Source organism: Lissotriton helveticus, chromosome 6, assembly GCF_964261635.1.
Source record: "Lissotriton helveticus chromosome 6, aLisHel1.1, whole genome shotgun sequence".
In the NCBI taxonomy this organism is placed as follows: Eukaryota; Metazoa; Chordata; class Amphibia; order Caudata; family Salamandridae; genus Lissotriton; species Lissotriton helveticus.
Genome location: NC_136067.1, coordinates 478,134,484 through 478,157,816, shown reverse-complemented (window position 1 = coordinate 478,157,816; position 23,333 = coordinate 478,134,484).

Sequence of the window (23,333 nt, the reverse complement as noted above, 5' to 3'; positions counted from 1 at the left end):
GCAGTCCATGCATAGAATTTTGATGCGTGAAAAGACTGGCTGGTTGTTCGTAATCATTCTTCCACCTTGTCTCCCCAAAGCTGTTGCACCACCAGTCGAGGTGCTGGCCCCATCTCTCGGTGCATTCCGTGCCAGGTCCCTGACACTTTCTCGGGCATAGTTCTGGCGGTGCCTTCTTTGTACATGTCGAATCATAGTGGAGTTGCCAAAACTGTATTTCTTTCTTGGGTCATCACGTGATAGAATTGTGTGACATATTTTGCATTCCACCTTTGGTGCATTGACTTTTTTCTCACCTTCTGGAATGGTAAAAAACTTCCAGATGAAGTGCTCCTTAATTTTTGGCTGAGGAGGGTCCTCATGTAGAAACTCATCAGAGTCACTGCTGTTGGTGCTCTTCCAGCCATTCTTTTCAAAGAATTCAAGAGGAGAAACAGGGAAAAGGTCTTGCTCTCTCCAAAGAGAAAGAGGTAGTGAAGGAAATGGGTGGGGTTTTCATTAGTTGTAAAAAAAACTGTGAACAACCAATTATTTTAAGGTCACATGACTTGGTGCGCTTACGCTACGCGCTCCAGAGCGCTTCCGGGAGCGCTTACGCAGCACGTACGTAGGAGCTTCCGGTGGCGTTTACGCGGCGCGTCGGAATGACGTTTTGCTAGATTTTCGGAAATGCGTTTAAAGTTAAAATACCGTTATTTAGAATCAAAAATACTACTTTTATATGCCACTGAATGTTTTGCATTATTATTTACTTTTACATACTTTTTTTTTCTTCGCACGCGGGAATAGCGCTTACGCTACGTTTACGGGTGCGTTTACGGATGCGCATACCCTGAGCGCTACAAGGTAAAATGATAAAAAAATACATTGAAAAATTAATTTTAGAAAAATATACAATATTTTAATAATTTTAGAAAAAATATATGAATTAATAGTTATAAAAAACAGCTATTAAAAAACTTAATAATTCACTTTAAAAATTGTAGGTTACAAACTCGTTATAGTAAGGAATTAGCTTTTAAAAAACCTATGAAATTCACTGAAAAAAACATTGATTTAACACTCGTTATAGTTAGGAATTAGCATTTAAAAAACCTTTGAAATTCACTGAAAAAACCATAGGTTTCACACCAGTTATAGTTAGCTGAACATTTTACTCATACAAAACCATTGAAATTCCCATGTTATAGTTAGTTGGACTCAGTATAACTCGCGCAACCGCAATCCACTGCTGATGATGTCACATATTACATCATTCATGACACGGTCAGTGACATCACTGATGACATCACTGATGACATCTCAAATGACATCACTGATGACATCACTGATGACATCATCCATGTGATAATACGATGCACCTCCTCACACTCTAATCTAACCTTTGATACACCCAGTTTTAAATACAATCTACCATTGCTGAATCCATTGACACACCGATACCAGTAACTACATACGCACTCACTCACTGGTTCCTAGCTCTACACACACATCCACTCATTCACCCATACAATCACTCATACATACAGACACTCATCAATACAACACTATCATATGCACTCATACACCTATACAGACACTCACACACTGCCACTCATCCATGGAGTTACTCACACACCTAGTCAGTCATGCAAAGAATCAATCACACTCCCATTTCCTCATCTATACAGTTATACAGACAACACCTCAAAAATAAAAACATATACTAACACATACTTACTCTCTTATACAATCACAGATACAAGTACACATTGAACTATAAAGCCACTCACACAATCACTGCCTCTCATGTACAGTCATTTATATATGCCAACTCTCACAAGCACTGTGTTTTACATATGTACTTACTTGGACATGTATCACTGAGATATTCATTCACTCACCCACACAGCCATGCACACAGTCAACCGCCCATACAGCTTTTTCCACATGCACTCTTGACCTCATACACCTAGTGAATCAACTGGTCACACCTCACAGCCACCCACACACACACTCAGACTCACATTCCAATACTTGCACAACCAATCTATAACCCATATATCTACTCATATAGCTATTGATCAACACATGCAGCAGCTTACACACCAACAGACATACTAATGCACACATTCAGACAGTTTAGTCACTAACCCATGCATTCAGTAAGACACATTTAATCAGTCACTCATACAGTCAGTCACGCACCAACTAAATCCTTCATCCAGACACTTATACACCCACTCATTCTTAAATATGTAAAACATATTTAAACTTTACAGAAACACAGTCACTGGATGATGTCATCAGTGATGTCATCAGTGATGTCATTTGAGATGTCATCAGTGATGTCATCAGTGAAGTCACTGACCATGTCATGAATGATGTAATATGTGACATCATCAGCAGTGGATTGCGGGCGCGCGAGTTATAGTGAGTCCAACTAACTATAACGTGGGAAGTTCAATGGTTTTGTATGAGTAAAATGTTCAGCTAATTATAACTGGTGTGAAACCTATGGTTTTCTAAGTGAATATATATATATATTCACTGAAAAAACATAGGTTATAGACCATATATAGTTAGGAATTTGCATTTACAAAACCTTGAAAATTCACTGAAAAAACCATAGGTTAGAGACCATATATAGTTAGCTGGACATTTTATTGACATAAAACCAATGAAATTCCATATATAGTTAGTTGCACTAACTATATATCGTGCACCCGCAATCCACTGCTGATGATGTCACATATTACATCATTCATGACATGGTCAGTGACATCACTGATGACATCACTGATGACATCTCAAATGACATCACTGATGACATCACTGATGACATCTCAAATGACATCACTGATGACATCATCTAGTGTCTGTGTGTTTTTGTAAAGTTTAAATATGTTTTACATATTGAAGAATGAGTGGATATATGGAAGACTGAGTGTGTGTGTGGCTGGCTGGGAGGTGTGTGACTCTGTGCATATCAATGTATACTTGTATCAGTGATTGTATAAGAGAGTAAGTATGTGTTAGTATATGTGTGAAAAGTATGGTGTTCTGTGTTTAACTGTATAGATGAGGAAATCGAAGTGTGATTGATTCTTCACAGGACTGACTAGGTGTATGAGTGCATATGATAGTGTTGTAATAATGAGTGACTGTATGTATGAGTGATTGTATGGGTGAATGAGTGAATGTGTGTGTAGACATAGGAATCAGTGAGTGCGTATGTAGTAACTGGTATTGGTGTGTCATGATGTCATCAGTGATGTCATTTGAGATGTCATCAGTGATGTCATTTGAGATGTCATCAGTGATGTCATCAGTGATGTCACTGAAGTATGGTGTTCTGTGTTTAACTGTATAGATGAGGAAATGGAAGTGTGATTGATTCTTTACAGGACTGACTAGGTGTGTGAGTAACTCCATGGATGAGTGGCAGTGTGTGAGTGTCTGCATAGGTGTATGAGTGCATATGATAGTGTTGTAATAATGAGTGACTGTATGTATGAGTGATTGTATGGGTGAATGAGTGAATGTGTGTGTAGACGTAGGAATCAGTGAGTGCGTATGTAGTAACTGGTATTGGTGTGTCATGATGTCATCAGTGATGTCATTTGAGATGTCATCAGTGATGTCATCAGTGATGTCATTTGAGATGTCATCAGTGATGTCATCAGTGATGTCACTGACCATGTCATGAATGATGTAATATGTGACATCATCAGCAGTGGATTGCGGGTGCGCGATATATAGTTAGTGCAACTAACTATATATGGAATTTCATTGGTTTTATGTCAATAAAATGTCCAGCTAACTATATATGGTCTCTAACCTATGGTTTTTTCAGTGAATTTTCAAGGTTTTGTAAATGCAAATTCCTAACTATATATGGTCTATAACCTATGGTTTTTTCAGTGAATTTCATTGGTTTTTTAAAAGCTAATATCTATAGCTGTAAAATATATTCTTTATTACGTGACGTATCACGTAGCCACGTGAGACGCCTCATGATGCGTCGCATAACCGTGACGTATCGGCTCTGCAGCGCAAACAAAACCCGTAACGTAAGCGTGCCGGAGCACGCTTACAGATATATATATATTTTTTTAACCTTAATTAGACAAAATCCACACGTGCACATATCTTGAGGCCTTGCAAAGGCACATCAAACAAACAGTCCCTACAATTTTGCCAAGTTTGCTGGAAATCTATTCCCTTAATTTTTTTTTTACTGTTTCTCTTGGTTTTCCCCTTGTTACGCTTACCGGGACGCTACCCGGTACGCGAACCGGACGCTCCAAAAACACAAGATGGCGGACTCCCGTTACGCTGCCGGTTAGCTGCCCGGTTCGCGTACCGGGAAGTGCCTCTACCGCGAAAAATAGCGGGGGACTTTAATATCCCCCTCATCAATCCTAGGGGGTCAGGAGGGGTTTACCTTGCCCCCTTTCCTTCATTTCCCCCTTCTTTTTTCACCACATCTTGTCTCTCGAACCTACCGAGAGACAAGATGGCGGCCGCTCCGGACTGTTTACAATGTTGACAGCTACGCTGCCGGTTAGCTGCCCGGTGAGCTGCCCGGTGAGCTGCCCGGTGAGCTGCCCGGTTCGCGTACCGGGACGCGCCTCTACGGCGTAAAATCGCAAACATTTTTTTTTTTTAATTTTTTGCCCCATGGGGCACTTTAATATCCCCCTCATCAATCCTAGGGGGTCAGGAGTAGTCTACCTTGCCCCCTTTCCTTCATTTCCCCCTTCGTTTTTCACACATCTTGTCTCTCGATCGTACCGAGAGACAAGATGGCGGCCGCTCCGGACTGTTTAGAATGTTGACAGACATCGGAGAGCCAATCAGCTTCGCTTCGCGAAGTTCCGTTACGCGTCAGGTACGCGAACCGGGGCGCTAACCGGAGCGCTGTCACAGATATATATATTTTTTTAAACTTTAATTTCTCAAAATCCACTGGAGCACATATATTGAGACATAGCAAAGGCACGTCGGGCAAACCATATCTACAATTTTGCCAAGTTTCATGTAAATCTATTCAGCCGTTCGAGCTAAAAGTGAGTCCAACCGCCCTATGGAAAAATGAATGGGAAAAACGCGTTTTGGGACCCCCCTTTTTTCTCGGCCCCCCTTGACGAAACCCCCCCCAAATTTTCAGGGGCTGCTCAGAAACAAAATGTGCCATTTTCCTGAAAATTTCAGCCAATTCCGTCCACAAACGCCAAAGTTATTAGACATAGAATTTTCAGAAATCCCATAGAGAAAAAATCCTAACTATATATACCCACTGGCTATCGCCAGTAGGTAATATACATATATAAACATATATAATCTGCATATCTATATAAATATAAATGCATGCATACATATACATATATGCATACATATGCATGTTATTTACATGAAAGTTTTAAAAACACTAATAAAAGCAAAGCTAAAAAGCCACCTCATTACAAACAGAATGGCTTTAACTTAAACGAGGGCGAGATCTATTGCATTTTCAATGCTTGTTTACTTTGGTTCTATCAAGAAGGCATTCAGATGTGTCACACATTTGCCATAAATTCTGAATGTTAGCACTCTAGTTGCTCATTAGATCACTGTAGTAAAGCTAGTGCTCACCAGGGAAGTCTGCTGCTAATCATGGTTTGCAGCTATTTTCCCGCATTTTTTATCCCGCAGACTTTCAGTCCGCATACCATTATCCCGCAAGGTCATTGACCTCGCATACCATTATCCCACATTTTTTCAAAACGCATGTGCATTTATCGCGCATGCCTTTACAAAGAATTACGTTTTAAAGGCATGTATGGTAAATGCATTTGCGTTGTGAAAACCACGATGACGAGAGAGGTAAGTGGGTTTGTGTTAATTTTTTCGTGGGTTAGTGATTGTGTAGTGTAGTGTAGTGTTGTGTAGTGTAGTGTTGTGTTAGTGTAGTGTAGAGTTGTGGTGGTTGTTTAGTGTAGGGTCATGCTGGGGGTAGTGTTTTAGGGTTTAGGGTTGTGTTGTAGTGTTTGCGTAGTGTAGGGTCATGCTGGGGGTAGTGTTTTAGGGTTTAGGGTAGTGTTGTAGTGTTTGCGTAGTGTAGGGTCATGCTGGGGGTAGTGTTTTAGGGTTTAGGGTTGTGTTGTAGTGTTTGCGTAGTGTAGGGTCATGCTGGGGCTAGTGTTTTAGGGTTTAGGGTAGTGTTGTAGTGTTTGCGTAGTGTAGGGTCATGCTGGGCGTAGTGTTTTAGGGTTTAGGATAGTGTTATAGTGTTTGCGTAGTGTAGGGTCATGCTGGGGGTAGTGTTTTAGGGTTTTGGGTAGTGTTGTAGTGTTTGCGTAGTGTAGGGTCATGCTGGGGTGTAGTATTTTAGGGTTTAGGGTAGTGTTGTAGTGTTTGCGTAGTGTAGGGTCATGCTGGGGGTAGTGTTTTGGGTTTTGGGTAGTGTTGTAGTGTTTGCGTAGTGTAGGGTCATGCTAGGGTTAGTGTTTTAGGGTTTTGGGTAGTGTTGTAGTGTTTGCGTAGTGCAGGGTCATGCTGGGGTGTAGTGTTTTAGGGTTTTGGGTAGTGTTGTAGTGTTTGCGTAGTGTAGGGTCATGCTGGGGTGTAGTGTTTTAGGGTTTTGGGTAGTGTTGTAGTGTTTGCGTAGTGTAGGGTCATGCTGGGGGTAGTGTTTTAGGGTTTTGGGTAGTGTTGTAGTGTTTGCGTAGTGTAGGGTCATGCTGGGGGTAGTGTTTTAGGGTTTTGGGTAGTGTTGTAGTGTTTGCGTAGTGTAGGGTCATGCTGGGGGTAGTGTTTTAGGGTTTTGGGTAGTGTTGTAGTGTTTGCGTAGTGTAGGGTCATGCTGGGGGGTAGTGTTTTAGGGTTTTGGGTAGTGTTGTAGTGTTTGCGTAGTGTAGGGTCATGCTGGGGGTAGTGTTTTAGGGTTTTGGGTAGTGTTGTAGTGTTTGCGTAGTGTAGGGTCATGCTGGGGGTAGTGTTTTAGGGTTTAGGGTAGTGTTGTAGTGTTTGCGTAGTGTAGTGTCATGCTGGGGGTAGTGTTTTAGGGTTTAGGGTAGTGTTGTAGTGTTTGCGTAGTGTAGGGTCATGCTGGGGGTAGTGTTTTAGGGTTTAGGGTAGTGTTGTAGTGTTTGAGTAGTGTAGGGTCATGCTGGGGGTAGTGTTTTAGGGTTTAGGGTAGTGTTGTAGTGTTTGCGTAGTGTAGGGTCATGCTGGGGTGTAGTGTTTTAGGGTTTTGGGTAGTGTTGTAGTGTTTGCGTAGTGTAGGGTCATGCTGGGGGTAGTGTTTTAGGGTTTAGGTTAGTGTTGTAGTGTTTGCGTAGTGTAGGGTCATGCTGGGGTGTAGTGTTTTAGGGTTTTGGGTAGTGTTGTAGTGTTTGCGTAGTGTAGGGTCATGCTGGGGGTAGTGTTTTAGGATTTAGGGTTGTGTTGTAGTGTTTGCGTAGTGTAGGGTCATGCTGGGGGTAGTGTTTTAGGGTTTAGGGTTGTGTTGTAGTGTTTGTGTAGTGTAGGGTCATGATGGGGGTAGTGTTTTAGGGTTTAGGGTAGTGTTGTAGTGTTTGCGTAGTGTAGGGTCATGCTGGGGTGTAGTGTTTTAGGGTTTTGGGTAGTGTTGTAGTGTTTGCGTAGTGTAGGGTCATGCTGGGGGTAGTGTTTTAGGGTTTAGGGTAGTGTTGTAGTGTTTGTGTAGTGTAGGGTCATGCTTGGGGTAGTGTTTTAGGGTTTAGGGTAGTGTTGTACTGTTTGTGTAGTGTAGGGTCATGCTGGGGGTAGTGTTTTAGGGTTTAGGGTAGTTTAGTTGTTTAGTGTATGCTAAAGGCATATTCGTTATAAAAGTTTTCGTTATTTTAATTTGCGGCCTAATAGTACATGCGGGATTTTTTTGCGGACTGATGGTATGCGGGATTTCGTCATATATTTGCTAATCATACTTTCTATGGCAAAATGAACCCCCTCATTTTGTTCCTTTTTAAATTAAATGTTTTAAGAGTTACCACTTTATTCCAATCAAGATGGCTTCAGGTGTGCCATACCTTTGTAATAAGTAGGACTGTTAGCACTCTAGTTGTTCTTTAGAACACTCTGGGACATTCTGTCATTGGGCTATAGTTGGGCTACATCTGGCTGATATTTGGGCTACATTTGTTTTTTTTTGTCTCTGGTGGCCATCTTTGGGCTACATTGGGCTACATTGGGCTACATTGGGCTACATTTGGGCTCCAACATATATATAGCCCAATGTAGCCCAATATATATTTTTCAAAGTTAATTTTCGTAAAAACCACTGGAGCCTATATCTTGAGACATAGCAAAGGCACATCGGGCTACCAGTCCCTACAATTTTGCCAAGTTTGGTGTAAATCCATTCAGCCGTTCAGGCTAAAAGTGAGGCCAACCGCCCTATGGAAAATTGCATGGGAAAAACATGTTTTGGGACCCCCCTTTTTTCTCGGCCCCCCCTTGACGAAACCCCCCCAAATTTTCAGGGGCTGCCCAGAAACAAAATGTTCCATTTACCTGAAAATTTCAGCCAATTCTGTCCTCAAACGCCAAAGTTATTTGACATAGAATTTTCAAAAATCCCATAGGAAAAAAATCCTAACTATATATACCTACTGGCTATCGCCAGTAGGTAATATATACATGTATACATATATATACACATTAGGAGTGTTAAATATTTATACCAATGTGTATTGGTAAATCAGTGGGTGTACCAGTCTCTGTGTAGATGATTTAGTGGGTGTGTGCATGGGGAACATGCCCAGGCCCCCGTTGCAGCATTGTGATTCATCAGGTGAGACTCGGTGTACTTCCTGGCTGCTGGTCGGCCCGAGTCCCACAGAGCAGAGGAGAACTTGTTTTTTTAACATTAACTTTCCTCCTCCTCCCTGCCTCTCACCCCTGATCCATGCTGGCCATGCCGGCCACCACTGATTTTCATAAAGCAGCACTGCTGGGCCTGAATGCGGTAGTCATCCATTCTGGTGCAGAGTTGACAACAAGACGTGAAGTGAGAGACATTAGTATGCAGTGAAAAAGGAGATGGACACCGTGTTATTTAGCTTTACATACTCTTTGATGTGTTATACCCTTGTAGTCTTTAATTATCGCTGGTTTATTTGTGCTACACCGAGTGGGACAATGAAAACTCTACATTAACGATACTGCAAAATATATGCGAGCAAATCACATGCATTTTTTCCTGATTTTGGCACCTCTTTTAATAAGCAAGTATTAAGCCAATGTCTTTCTTTGCTTTTTAAGCAGAAATTTAATTGCAGTCTGCTAGCGAATGGTATCTGAATCTAAGCTGTTTACACGAAACTGTTTACGTAATAATAAAGCTGCCCATTAGTAAGAACAAAATGCAATTACTGCTTAGATATAGGTTGTCCATTTCAAATGATATTTTAGTAGGCGACTATTTTCTGTAATTATGAACTAATTTATGCATACTGGCTCCATGGCTGAATGGGAAGACATGTGAGTGACCAAATCTGCTTCCAACAGTGCACAACGTGCGTATGCCTAAATGAATTCCCATATTGTGCTAACTCAAGTTAGCATGACTGTTATACCACTGCTTCTGCAATTATTTTATGATTACTTGGGAATTATAGCACTGATTATTTCTTCCATTTTAGTTGCTGTATTTTTTTTTAACTAAGAATCATACTTTACTCAGTTGTAGATTGATACCCTCCTGCATTTAGCCGGAAACATGGGGCTGCTTAAGTAATCGCAGCTGGAATAGCAAATCATTTTTTTCACAAACCAATCAGCGCTTAAAACTGTAAAATAAAATTGCATGGTCACTCCTTCTTAAGTTCATGTGCCTATGGATATTAAAGTGTGAACGATTATAAACTGCCCAGCCTTTAACGTGCAAAATAATTCGACCAATCGTCTGAAAAATATCTTCCTTTTCATAAATATTTATAAATAAGGGTAAGTTACGATTTCTTCTAATCGCACCATATTAACATATGCTTCTACGAAACCAAAAACACAAGTATAATTATAGAAAACCGTAAAACACATTCAAAGTTAAGTCCTGGTTACAAATGAAAAGTGAAACAACTCTGTAAGTGTGGAGTTATGGTTACCTGCACAAATTGTAACATCCACCCACGCCATAAAAAAGATAACTCATCCACACTCACACGTGGAATTGGAATGACATTGAAGGGGTCAATGGTGACATTACATTGCACACTTTATCATCGAAATGATAGATTAAATCATTACATATACAGAACAATGTATGTGTTTGAATGTGTGCTGTAATTTAATGATGGAAGTTTGGTAATTTCCCTTATTGCTTGCAAATATTATTATTAACCCATAAGATGTGCATTAGTTATTGTTTTTATGGCAGGATCGCCAGCTTACGATTTGTGTAGTGAACCATATTTTGCCAATTTCAGGGATGTTTTTTTTTTCATATAGTTTTTTATTGAGATCCAAAATATTATATACCATGACATCAAATACATTTGTACATATTGTTCAGGCTCCACACAACAGTAAATATATATCACATGTTCGAATACATCAAAAATAGGTTAAGAGAGCAATACTAGCTAAAAACTGCACTTCAGATAAAAGCACAGTCTAAATATTTCAACAGCATGCTGAATAAACACTTATAAGTACATACAATACATCTAAAACTGAATGTGCAAACAAAAAGCAACAAAACGATCCGCTCATCTGCTCACACCCCTGTTTCCAATCAAACAGCTGCCCCCACATTTTATCAAATTTCTTGGTGCCCCCATTTCACATTGCCTATAACTGTTCACTCTTTCTTGCTTGGTGTAGAGACAAAATATCGAGTTTTTTTATCGACTAGACATAATATCGAGTCAAAAATATAGAATAGACATAATATTGACTAGAAATAATATAGACTACCAAAATATCGACTAGAAAATTTTAATATCGAATAGAATGGACATAATATCGAATCAAAAATATAGAATGGACATAATATCGACTAGACATAATATAGACAACAAAAATATCGAATTTTAGGTAAGTTAATATTCATTTTTATTATTTGTGTAATATAATTCTGTAGCGGGTTGTGGGTTTATAGGGGAATAGGGTGGGAAGTAATTTAATTATAATTAATTAAATATGTTATTTTATTTATTGTTATATATTTAGAATTAATTGCTCATTAATTATTAATTGGTAATCAATTAAAATATAATTGGTAATTAATTTTAATTGATTAATTGATACATATTTTAATTTTAGTAATTTATTTTCTGTAGCGGGTTGTGGGTTTATAGGGGAATAGGGTGGGAAGTAATTTAATTATAATTAATTAAATATGTTAATTAAATAATTGGTATTTATTTTGAATTAATTGGTAATTCATTTTTAACTGATAATTAATTAATTGTTAATTGATAATTAATTTAAATTAATTGTTTAACGGACAATTATGTGAATAATATTTTTTTTTCTGTAGCGGGTTGTGGGTTTATAGGGGAATAGGGTGGGAAGTAATTTAATTATAATTAATTAAATATGTTAATTAATTAATTGATTGGTATTTATTTTGAATACATTGTCAATTATTTTTTAAATGGTAATTAATTGATAATTAATTTTTATTAATTGATTAATTGATAATTATGTGAATAATATTATTTTATTTTTAGTAGCGGGTTGTTGGTTTATAGGGGAATAGGGTGGGAAGTAATTTAATATAATTAATTAAACATGATAATTCATTAACTGGTATTTATTCGAAATAAAATGTTAATTCATTTTTATTTGGTAATTAATTAATTCTTAATTGTTAATTAAAATGTATTAATTGATTAATTTATAATTATGTGATTTATAATCATTTATTTTCACTAGAGTGTTAAAATTTGCCCCTATGCTATCCAACGTTTTCCCTACTGTTCCACTCTCTGGAATGGGAATAGTAATTTTTACCCATGCTATCCAATGCCTTCCCTACTGTTGCACTCTCTGGAGTGGGAATAGTAATTTTTACCCCTACGCTATCCAACGCTTTCCCTACTGTTGCACTCGCTGGAGTCGGAATAGTAATTTTTACCCCCAAGCCATCCAACGCTTTCCCTACTGTTGCACTCTCTGGAGTGGGAATAGTAATTGTTACCCCTACGCTATCCAACGCCTTCCCTACTGTTGCACTCTCTGGAGTGGGAATAGTAATTTTTACCCCTACGCTATCCAACGCTTTCCCTACTGTTGCACTCTCTGGAGTGCGAATACTAATTTTTACCCCTACGCTATCCAACGCCTTCCTTACTGTTGCACTCTCTGGAGTGTGAATAGTAATTTTTACCCCTACGCTATCCAACGCTTTCCCTACTGTTGCACTCGCTGGAGTTGGAATAGTAATTTTTACCCCTACGCTATCCAACGCTTTCCCTACTATTGCACTCTCTGGAGTGCCAATAGTAATTTTTACCCCTACGCTATCCAATGCTTTCCTTACTGTTGCACTTGCTGGAGTTGGAATAGTAATTTTTGCCTCTACGCTATCCAACGCTTTCCCTACTGTTGCACTGTGTGGAGTGGGAATAGTAATTTTTACCCCTACGCTATCCAACGCTTTCCCTACTGTTGCACTCGCTGGAGTTGGAATAGTAATTTTCACCCCTACGCTATCCAACGCTTTCCCGTCTGTTGCACTCTTTGGAGTGGGAATAGTAATTTTAACCCCTACGCTATCCAACACTTTCCCTACTGCTGCACTTGCTGGAGTTGGAATAGTAATTTTTACCCCTACGGGATCCAATGCTTTCCCTACTGTTGCACTCGCTGGAGTGGGAATAGACATTTTTACCCCTACGCTATCCAACGCTTTCCCTACTGTTGCACTCGCTGGAGTTGGAATAGTAATTTTTACCCCTACGGGATCCAACGCTTTCCCTACTGTTGCACTCTTTGGAGTGGGAATAGTAATTTTTACCCATACGCTATCCAACGCTTTCCCTACTGTTGCACTCGCTGGAGTGGGAATAGTAATTTTTACCCCTATGCTATCCAATGCTTTCCCTACTGTTGCACTCGCTGGAGTTGGAATAGTAATTTTTACCCCTACGGTATCCAACGCTTTCCCTACTGTTGCACTCTCTGGAGTGGGAATAGTAATTTTACCCATACGCTATCCAACGCTTTCCCTACTGTTGCACTCGCTGGAGTGGGAACAGTAATTTTTACCCCTACGCTATCCAACGCTTTCCCTACTGTTGCACTCGCTGGAGTTGGAATAGTAATTTTTACCCCTACGGTATCCAACGCTTTCCCTACTGTTGCACTCTTTGGAGTGGGAATAGTAATTTTTACCCCTACGCTATCCAACGCTTTTTCTACTGTTGCACTCTTTGGAGTGGGAATAGTAATTTTTACCCCTACGCTATCCAACGCTTACCCTACTGTTGCACTCGCTGGAGTGGGAATAGTAATTTTTACCCATACGCTATCCAATGCTTTCCCTACTGTTGCACTCGCTGGAGTGGGAATAGTAATTTTCACCCCTACGCTATCCATCGCTTTCCCTACTGTTGCACTCTCTGGACTGGGAATAGTAATTTTTACCCCTACGCTATCCAACACTTTCTCTACTGTTGCACTCTCTGGAGTAGGAATAGTTATTTTTAACCCCTACGCTATCCAACGCTTTCCGTACTGTTGCACTCACTGGAGTGGGAATAGTAAATTTAAGCCTCTCGCTATCCTACGGAAAAAATATTGTAGATGTTTTGTTAATAATATGTATATATATATATATATATTCACTGAAAAAACCATAGGTTTTACACACGTTATAGTTAGGAAGTAGCATTTACAAAACCTATGAAATTCACTGAAAAAACCATAGGTTTGACACCAGCTATAGTTAGCTGGAAATTTTACTGATATAAAACCAATGAAATTTCACGTTATAGTTAGTTGGACTCACTATAACTTGCGCGTGTAATGCACTGCTGATGACGTCACATATTACATCACTCATGACATCACTGATGACACCATCCAGTGAATGTGTGTCTTTCTGAAAAATAAATATGTGTTATATATGTATATATTATTGAATATCTTAGTGAATACATATATTAGTGAGTAATGCTTAAATATTTAAATATATGTATTAGTGTTTCACTTTGTGTATAAGTGGCTGCATGGGTTGATGAGTAGGTACATGTGTATGTATATAGGATATTAGATGTTTTTCTTAGTATCAGTATGAGTGTTTGCATGCTTTGGTGGGGGTATTACTTCGTACATAGATGCAAGAATGATTGAGTCTCTGTATGTGTTTTGAAGACAGCATATGTGCAGGACTGTACGGGTGGATGAGTGTGTATATGTCTGTGTTAGTGAGTGAATGACTGTCTTATTAGTGTCTTTATCAGTAACTACATATGTTTTAATCTAGTATATGTGAATATTGATGTATATAAGTGAGTATATGTGAGAGTGAGGGATTGTAAGAGTTCCTGTTTAAATTAGTATGTGTTTCTATAAGTGATTTTTTAAGAGAGTAGGTATGTGTAAGTTTCCTTAGAAGTAAAGTGGTAGTGTGTGTATAGCTGTTTATGCAAATAAATGGATGTTCAATAGTTTATTTGCATGTGTGAGTATGTGTGTGAATAACTTTTGGATGACTGTCGGTGTGTAACAGGATGTGTAGGTGTATCACTACATATGATTAGTGAATATATGTATGAGTGACTATATAGAACTGTTGGTGAATTAGTGCATGTGTATATAGATGGTGGAATTATTGAATTGGTTGTTGTAACTGGTATGGGTATCTCCATTTTTTTGAAAATTTTAGTTTCTATTTTTGAATATGTGTTTCAAGGGTTAGATTACAGTGAAAGGAGGTCTGTCACTGTTTCACAAGGATGGTGTCATCAGTGATGTCATGAGTGATGTAATATTTGACGTCATCAGCAGTGCATTACACGCGCAAGTTATAGTGAGTCCAACTAACTATAACGTGGAATTTCATTGGTTTTATATCAGTAAAATTTCCAGCTAACTATAACTGGTGTCAAACCTATGGTTTTTTCAGTGAATTTCATAGGTTTTGTAAATGCTACTTCCTAACTATAACGTGTGTAAAACCTATGGTTTTTTCAGTGAATTTCATTGGTTTTTAAAATGCTAATTCAGAAATATCTCGTGTATGCAACCTATACTTTTGTCAATAAAGTTCTGGCAATATTTTTTTCGGAAACAAGCCGTTTTCTTCACTGTTCAAGTTGCATAGAGACTCCTTGTAAAGCGATACAGAATTAGAAAGTCTGTACCTTGCCTTTTTTAAACGCATTAAAATTTGTCTGTAAATAAAAATAACCTTTCTAAACATTCGTGCGCGACCCGGTGTGCGCACTCTCGGCAACACTTCTCAATAAAATGGATAGCGCATTTCCAGGCTTTCGTGCGCGACCGACTGCGCGCACCCGCCTATATATTTCGTGAAAACTTTGCAATTTGAACTTATTGCATTTCTTCATAGACCCATCAAAGAACTTATAGTACGTCAAAGAGACTAAACCTAGGCTTCTTTTTTGATATTATGAAAATTTACATTAAATGGAGCCGAATGTCTTTTTAAACTTTCGTGCGTGACCGAATGTACACACCTTGGTATTTTAAAAAAAAATATAAAAGGTTTTATACTTTAACAATTGTATGCTTGAATCGAGCTCAGAAGATATATTAAATCCGGATATGTTTGGATTTACTCCTTTTCACGTTTTGAAACGTCGCTGAATTAGACCGCTACTTCCAAATGACGTACGTGACCAGATACTGTCACCGCGTACACGTCCTGAGACGTGCATGTGAAGTCATGTGACTTGAAAACAACACTTCCAATTGGTTCTTAGTAGTTTCTAATCTGCAATTTACACGGAGCACTCCACCCACTTCCCTCACTATCTTTTGTACTCTCAAAAGAGAACAACGTTCAACATCTTTCGGAAGACTTTGCTGAAATGGCTGCCGTTCCGCATTCATCTTCCGATTCTGAAGGAAATGAGCGACTACCTTTAAAAAGAAAAAAGGAATCTTTTATTTGGCAATTTTTCACTTATCCTGAAGAAGAAAAGAAAGTGAATGCGCCAAAAGTTACCTGCACGATATGCAAATCGGTTCTCTCAAGAGGAAATCCAACAAAAAAATATTCCTTTTCCATACATACCATGGTGCGGCATGTCAAACAAGTGCACCCTGTGGAATTTGCAAAGGCATCGACAAGAGCCCTGGCCCCGCTATTACCATCAGAGGTGGCCAGCACATCTTCTGGTGGACGACCTGTATCTCCATCGAGTGCTGTGATGGACTTGAGACCATATCTTGCAAAGGTGCACATGAAATGCAACGAGTGTGGAGAAATTCTTCTGTACGGAGAGCAGAGCCTCATTCTTACTAAACTAAAAATTGAGAGTCATAAATGCCCCGAGAAAAGATACATTTCTTCATTTCATTTTGATCCTGTGTCACACATGAAAATGTTGTTGCAAGTTTAAAAAATCAAAAACAACATACCACTTGTTTTAAAAAAAAAAAAAAAAAAGTTCTTTTCAGAACTAACTCATTGTACCAAAAAGAGCTCCAGGAGCATATTATAAACGGGGTATATCTCCGCTTTTTTTGGCTTTCGTTCGTGCGCGACCGTGTGCGCGCACCCGCCTATATATTTCGTGAAAACTTTGCACTTGCAACTTATTAAATTTCTTCATAGACCCATTAAAGAACTTATACTACGTCAAAGACACTAAACCTAGGCTTCTTTTTTATTATTATGAAAATTTACATCAAATGGAGCCGAATGTCTTTTTAAACTTTCGTGCGTGACCGAATGTACACACCTTGGTATTTTTAAAAAAAATATAAAAGGTTTTATACTTTAACAATTGTATGCTTGAATCGAGCTCAGAAGATATATTAAATCCAGATATGTTTGGATTTACTCCTTTTCACGTTTTGAAACGTCGCTGAATTAGACCGCTACTTCCAAATGACGTACGTGACCAGATACTGTCACCGCGTACACGTCCTGAGACGCGCATGTGAAGTCATGTGACTTGAAAACAACACTTCCAATTGGTTCTTAGTAGTTTCTATTCTGCAATTTACACGGAGCACTCCACCCACTTCCCTCACTATCTTTTGTACTCAAAAGAGAACAACGTTCAACATCTTTCGGAAGACTTTCTTTTCACGCGATAATGTGAAATACTGAGATTGTTACAGGATTTTCTATCAGATATGTGTTCCCATTGCTGTTGAAGCACTAACACCGTGGAAAATTCCACCGATAGCAGTGATATTTTTAACGCCGAGCACCGGCGATTTTTATCACTTAGAAGCCTTCCTATTATGAAGGTTTATCTCCTAAGTCTCTGATTCTCAAACTGTGCAACGCGGCTCCCCTGTGTGCCGTAATGAGGTGCTAGGGGCGCCGCGCACACTCTAGTGTGACTAACCATCCATAAATTCCACGGACATCTCTACCCTGTTATCTGCAATTGTGAACATCAAAAGGAGCTGCGCTACGCCCCTGTGAGAGGCCTCACTCCCACTGCTACAACGGCTTGGCAGTCCTCCAGATGCACAGGAACAGCCCCTCCAATCCATTGAAGTTCTGTGTCGTGAGAGGCCTCACTCCCACTGCTGCAACGGCTTGGCAGTCCTCCAGATGCACAGGAACAGCCCCTCCGATCCATTGAAGTTCTGTGTCGGTCTCAATACCACTTACGAAATGAAAATAAGCACTGAAGAATATTCAAGCATGTAGTACTCCTCCTGCTACAGCATACAGAATGCATTCTATTACCTATAAAAAAGTGAAACACCTACGCTACAATCATATAGAATACTTCCTCTAAAGAAGCCAGTGAATAACTTTAAAACATCAGGTTAACCTTTTTTTACTCTCTCATCATTGTTAAAGATAAGTATTTACAATACTATATTAAACAATGCCATGGTTGTTGCTTTTTAATTTTTTAAAATCTTGCAATCTTTCACAAACCCAATACTCATGGCTTCTTTTTCGTGACAAAAATCTTGCAATATTACATACCTACATAGAATAACAGAAAAAACATAACACTACAAAGGCCGAACGCTCTACTAAACGCGGATTTGTAACCTATGGGGCAGATTTATGTTAACTACTTCATACCCAGATATGCACCAGTTAATGTGCACCACAGTATGCTAGTGCTACGTTACCCATGGTGTGCCACATTTGAAATGTGGCGCACCATGGTACAAAAACACCATACATGCGTAACACATCTGTGCTGAAAAAGTAATACATTGCTAGAGTTGCATCGCAAGTGTGATGCAGCTCCAGCAAGGCTCACCAATGCACTATATTCACAATGCTGCGTCAATACCTACGCCTGCTTCAACCACATGCACAGTTTTGAAACAGCATGGGCCTGAAAGTCACTGAGTGAAATATCATGCATTACAGTCAGCCACTTTCAAGACGCATTCCTTCAGAGGAACACTTACCGTTTATTAGAGGTAGATCGTCCGACTCCACCGGAGGACACCCCTAATAAAAAAGACATATATATAAAATGCGGACTAGCCGCTATATCGTGCTAGCAAACTTTAACTTAAAAATCGTTAGAAAAAACAAAAGGAATTGAGCAAAATCAGTAGGCCACTGATAGGATCTCTTTTTGACCTCGCTAAAATAGAAACATTAGGAACAACCCCTCATGATAAATATGAAACTAGTGAGAGAAACCGAGCTCGACACCATGATGGCTGCAAGACAGCTCGGCTCCGCCGCCCACCCCGCCCAAAATAACGACAAACCCTATGCAAATATTATAAATAAATACAACACACCAGCAAAGTAACAGGGTAAAACGTTTTATTAAATAACTATTTACATGGCAGCCTGCTGCAACATGAAAACAACACGTCCAATTGGTTCTTACTAGTTTCTATTCTGGAATTTACACGCAGCACTCCACCCACTTCCCTCACTATCTTTTGTACTCTCAAGAGAGAACAACGTCCTACATTTTTCGGAAGACTTTGGTGAAATGGCTACCGTATCTCATTCATCTTCCGAATCTGAACAAAATGATCGACTACCTTTAAGAAGAAAAAAAGAATCTTTCATCTGGCAATTTTTCACTTATCCTGAAGATCAAAAGAAAGTAAATGCACCAAAAGTAACCTGCACGATATGTGACTCGTTTCTCTCAAGAGGAAATCCAACAAAAAAATATTCATTTTCCATACATACCATGGTGCGGCATGTCAAACAAGTGCACCCTGTGCAATTTGCAGAGGCATCGACAAAAGCCCTGGCCACGCTATTACCATTAGAGGTGGCCAGCACATCTTCTGATCGACGACCTGTATCTCCATCGAGTGCAGAGATGGACTTGAGATATTTAACTATATATGGTCTATAACCTATGGTTTTTCAGTGAATTTTCAAGGTTTTGTAAATGCTAATTCCTAACTACATATGGTCTATAACCTATGGTTTTTTCAGTGAATTTCAATGGTTTTTTAATAGAAAATATCAAAAGCTTTTTTGTGGAAAATGACTAAAATGAAGTATACATAAGCGGCGTTCATTTATGTTCACCACAGCCACTGTTGAAAGTAAAGTGAAAGTCGCGAAACAGTGGCCACGCCATCTAGTCCCTTTTAGGCCCCATCATGCACGTAAGTAACAGCCATTTTGTGTGTCATGCCCTCTCTGCCCACTGCCAATAGCCTATGATTGTTCGAAATTGGTTCTCTTTGGGTGATTCCCTATTCACAAATAAGCACAGAGTCGCAATACTCTGTTTAGTTTTTGCAGATAGTGAAGGATAGGTAGTGCAGACTTTTGTCCCCTTTGTAACCCGTCATGCCTATCTCTGCCCCGTTTGTTGGTAGTTGGTTCAACCCGGACCGTTTATTAGAGGTAGATCGTCCGACTCCACCGGAGGACACCCCTAATAAAAAGGACATATATATAAAATGCGGACTAGCCGCTGTATCGTGCTAGCAAACTATAACATAAAAATCGTTAGAAAAAACAAAAGGAATCGAGCAAAATTAGTAGGCCACTGATGGGATCTCTTTTTGACCTCGCTAAAATAGAAACATTAGCAACAACCCCTCATGAGAAATATGAAACTAGTGAGAGGAACCGAGCTCGACGCCATGATGGCTGCAAGACAGCTCGTCTCCGCCGCCCACCCCGCCCAAAATAACGACAAACCCTATGCAAATATTATAAATATATACAACACACCAACAAAGTAACAGGGTAAAACGTTTCATTAAATAACTATTTACATGGCAGCCTGCTGCAACATCGATCCAAATGCATGACGCTGTTCCTGTCGAGGTAGCATAGCTGGCGGCCTAGGGGTGGAGGACCGTTGTGCAAATACCCCGGGGAGGACTCTGGATATGCTTGGTCCCTGAGATGCTTCGATATCACTGCCTTGCACAAATGGCATAAGTCCTGAATGTTGGGTGCCATAGTTGAGGGTTTGACCTAAAGACACGTCCTGCGGTGCCCTGGTCCAACCATCACATATACCTGCGCCAGGAGACGGCGTGGGGTGCACTGGAAGGGAGAGGCGGCGCGAACGAGCCTCCCCCACCTCCCCAGGTGGAGGTTTCTCAGCTGCACCCCAGCGCTTCACTCGACATAGGCGGCCGGCTCCCGGGGTCCGGCGGAACTTTTAGCCTTTTGGTGACTCTTCCATTCTGGACCTTGTCCCACAATCCGTTTGACCTGAAGACACGTCCTGCGGTGCCCTGGTCCAGCCATCACATATACCTGCGCCAGGAGACGGCGTGGGGTGCACTGGAAGGGAGAGGCGGCGCGAACGAGCCTCCCCCACCTCCCCAGGTGGAGGTTTCTCAGCTACACCCCAGCGCTTCACTCGACAAGCTGAGTTGCGCCCGCTCCTGCGGCACATTGCCTCGCTCGGCCAGCTGAATTACGCCTGCTCTTGCTATTACAGCGTCTCACCCGCCATCCGGCTGAATTGCACCCACTCTTGCGGTACAGCGACAGGCGGCTGCCACGGAGCTCAGGAAATGGCGGTCGGCTCCACAGACTTGGGCCTGGCCTGCAAGAATGGCTCTGGACAACCCTGGAACTCGGACGCTTGACTGCTACGGCATGGGCCCCATTCCCAAAAGCGTCCCATCAGCCTTGAAGATTCTACAAGAGTCACCGGGGCCCCCCACTCCCGCAGACTTCCGGTGGGGAGCGACTGCCATGATTCCTCGCGGAATGGCCACGACGTAGCCACGGGGTGCTCTCATGCTGACGCCAGCTTCAGTCTCAAACTTCCAGAAACACTGTAGACTACCAATTCGATCAGTTCCGGTGGAGCCCCAACGACGTATCGCGTTGTTGCATAATGCGTCATATGACACGCCGCGTTAGTGCACCCGGAAGTGCTCCGGTGCGCGAGGCGCGAAGCGCAGCTTCCCGGAAGCAATCCGGGGCGCGGCGCGGAGCGCGTAACGTAAGCATAACAGGTCATGTGACTTGTTAATAAAACTTTTCATTGGTTTAGAACTATTTTTTGTCCCAAATGATGAAAACCCCTCCTTGTTTCCTCTTGGCTCCTGCCCCCTCCCCAACTCTTGCTCGGCCAGCTGAGTTTCGCCCACTCTTGCGGCATACGACTTGGATACGCCGGGGCGTTATGGATCAGTATGGGCAAATATACACTTGGGGATTCACAAGCAACAACAAGCCTTTGTATTTGGGGCTCTAAATCAACAACAGTGACAGAGAACAGAACCGAACTAAGCACTCAGGGGCTACGTTTAAACGTAACATCATCTCCCCAGAGGTACATCACCTTACACAGACATGCACTCTGATCTCCTTGGCCTCAGTCAAGCATCAATAGTATGATTTTCATAGGTGAGTCTAGGTTCATGGTTTTCCATCCACAGACTAAAAGCCTGGAGTGGGAGTGAAAAAACCATAACTAAGTAAGAAGGAAGGCAGAAACAGAATCTTCCTCTGCAACATCCGGCTCTGCATCGCTACTTACTTATAAATGCAGAAAAAACTCAATTAACACAAGGGCTCTTTTCAGAGCCACCTTATATCAAAGCACTCAAACTTCTGATTTATCTCCATTTTCACACTCTTGTAAATAGGTGTGTGCGCCCGAGTGCGCGCACCCCGTTTAAAAAAAAAAATATATATATTTTCGCCTTTAAGGGCCTTACTGCACACCCTGAGAAAACCTACGCAGCAAAACAATCTCTACCTTCTCCCCTTTCCATGTTCCAACGCTTTGAAATGAACAATATATTTACTCGCAGTGACAAAATGGCGGTCAACACTTCCCGATTTCCTTCTAATCGAACGTTAACAGACGTCACGCAGCAAAAAAAAATTCCGCTCACGCGCAGCCGCTTGAGTGCGCGCACCCGTGCGCGCGTATAGATATATAATTGACTTTAACTTTAATTTTCTCAGCAACTACTGAACGGATTTACACCATTCCAAAAAAAGCGTAATCTGCGAGCCGGACTCTACAGTTTTGCCAAATTTCTTATAAATCCATTCAGCCATTCGACCTGTAGCCGTGTCTAAACGTCCTATGGAAAATAACATGGAGAAAACACGTTTTGGGACCCCCCTTTTATCTCAGCCCCCACTTCACCAATCCCCCCCAAACTTTCAGGGAAGGAGCGCAGCGGACCGAGCCATCTTCTTTGAGAAATTCGCAAAGATTCATCCACCAGGGCCAAAGTTAATCCAAATAGAATGTTGAGGATTTCCTATGGAAACTAGGTCCTAACTATAACTACCTACTGGCGACCGCCAGTAGGTAATATATATATATATATATATATATATATATATATATATATATATATATATATATATATATATATATATAAAATTAAAATACATTTTTTTTAAGTTACAATAAATATTTATTAATTTTAAGTTTATTTAAGTATTTTAAGTATGTTTAAATTAATTATATTTATTATTATAGTACTTTAAAATTACTTTTAAGATATTTTAAAAAATCAATATTTTGACTGTCTATATATTTTCCTATCGATATTTTGGAGTTGATATTTTTGTACTTACCTGTTTGTAGATAGGAAGTCGATATTCTGGCATTCTATATTTTTACCTCGATATTTTGGTAAGTCGATATTTTAACTGTCGATATTATGTCAGTGATCCTTCTTGCTTATTTTTTCGTGAACAATCACCTATTGTTGGAACCTGCCGTGTGTGCCACTTTTGAAGCAAGAGGGATCTGGCCCCAGGCAGTGCAACATATAATAATAATGTATCT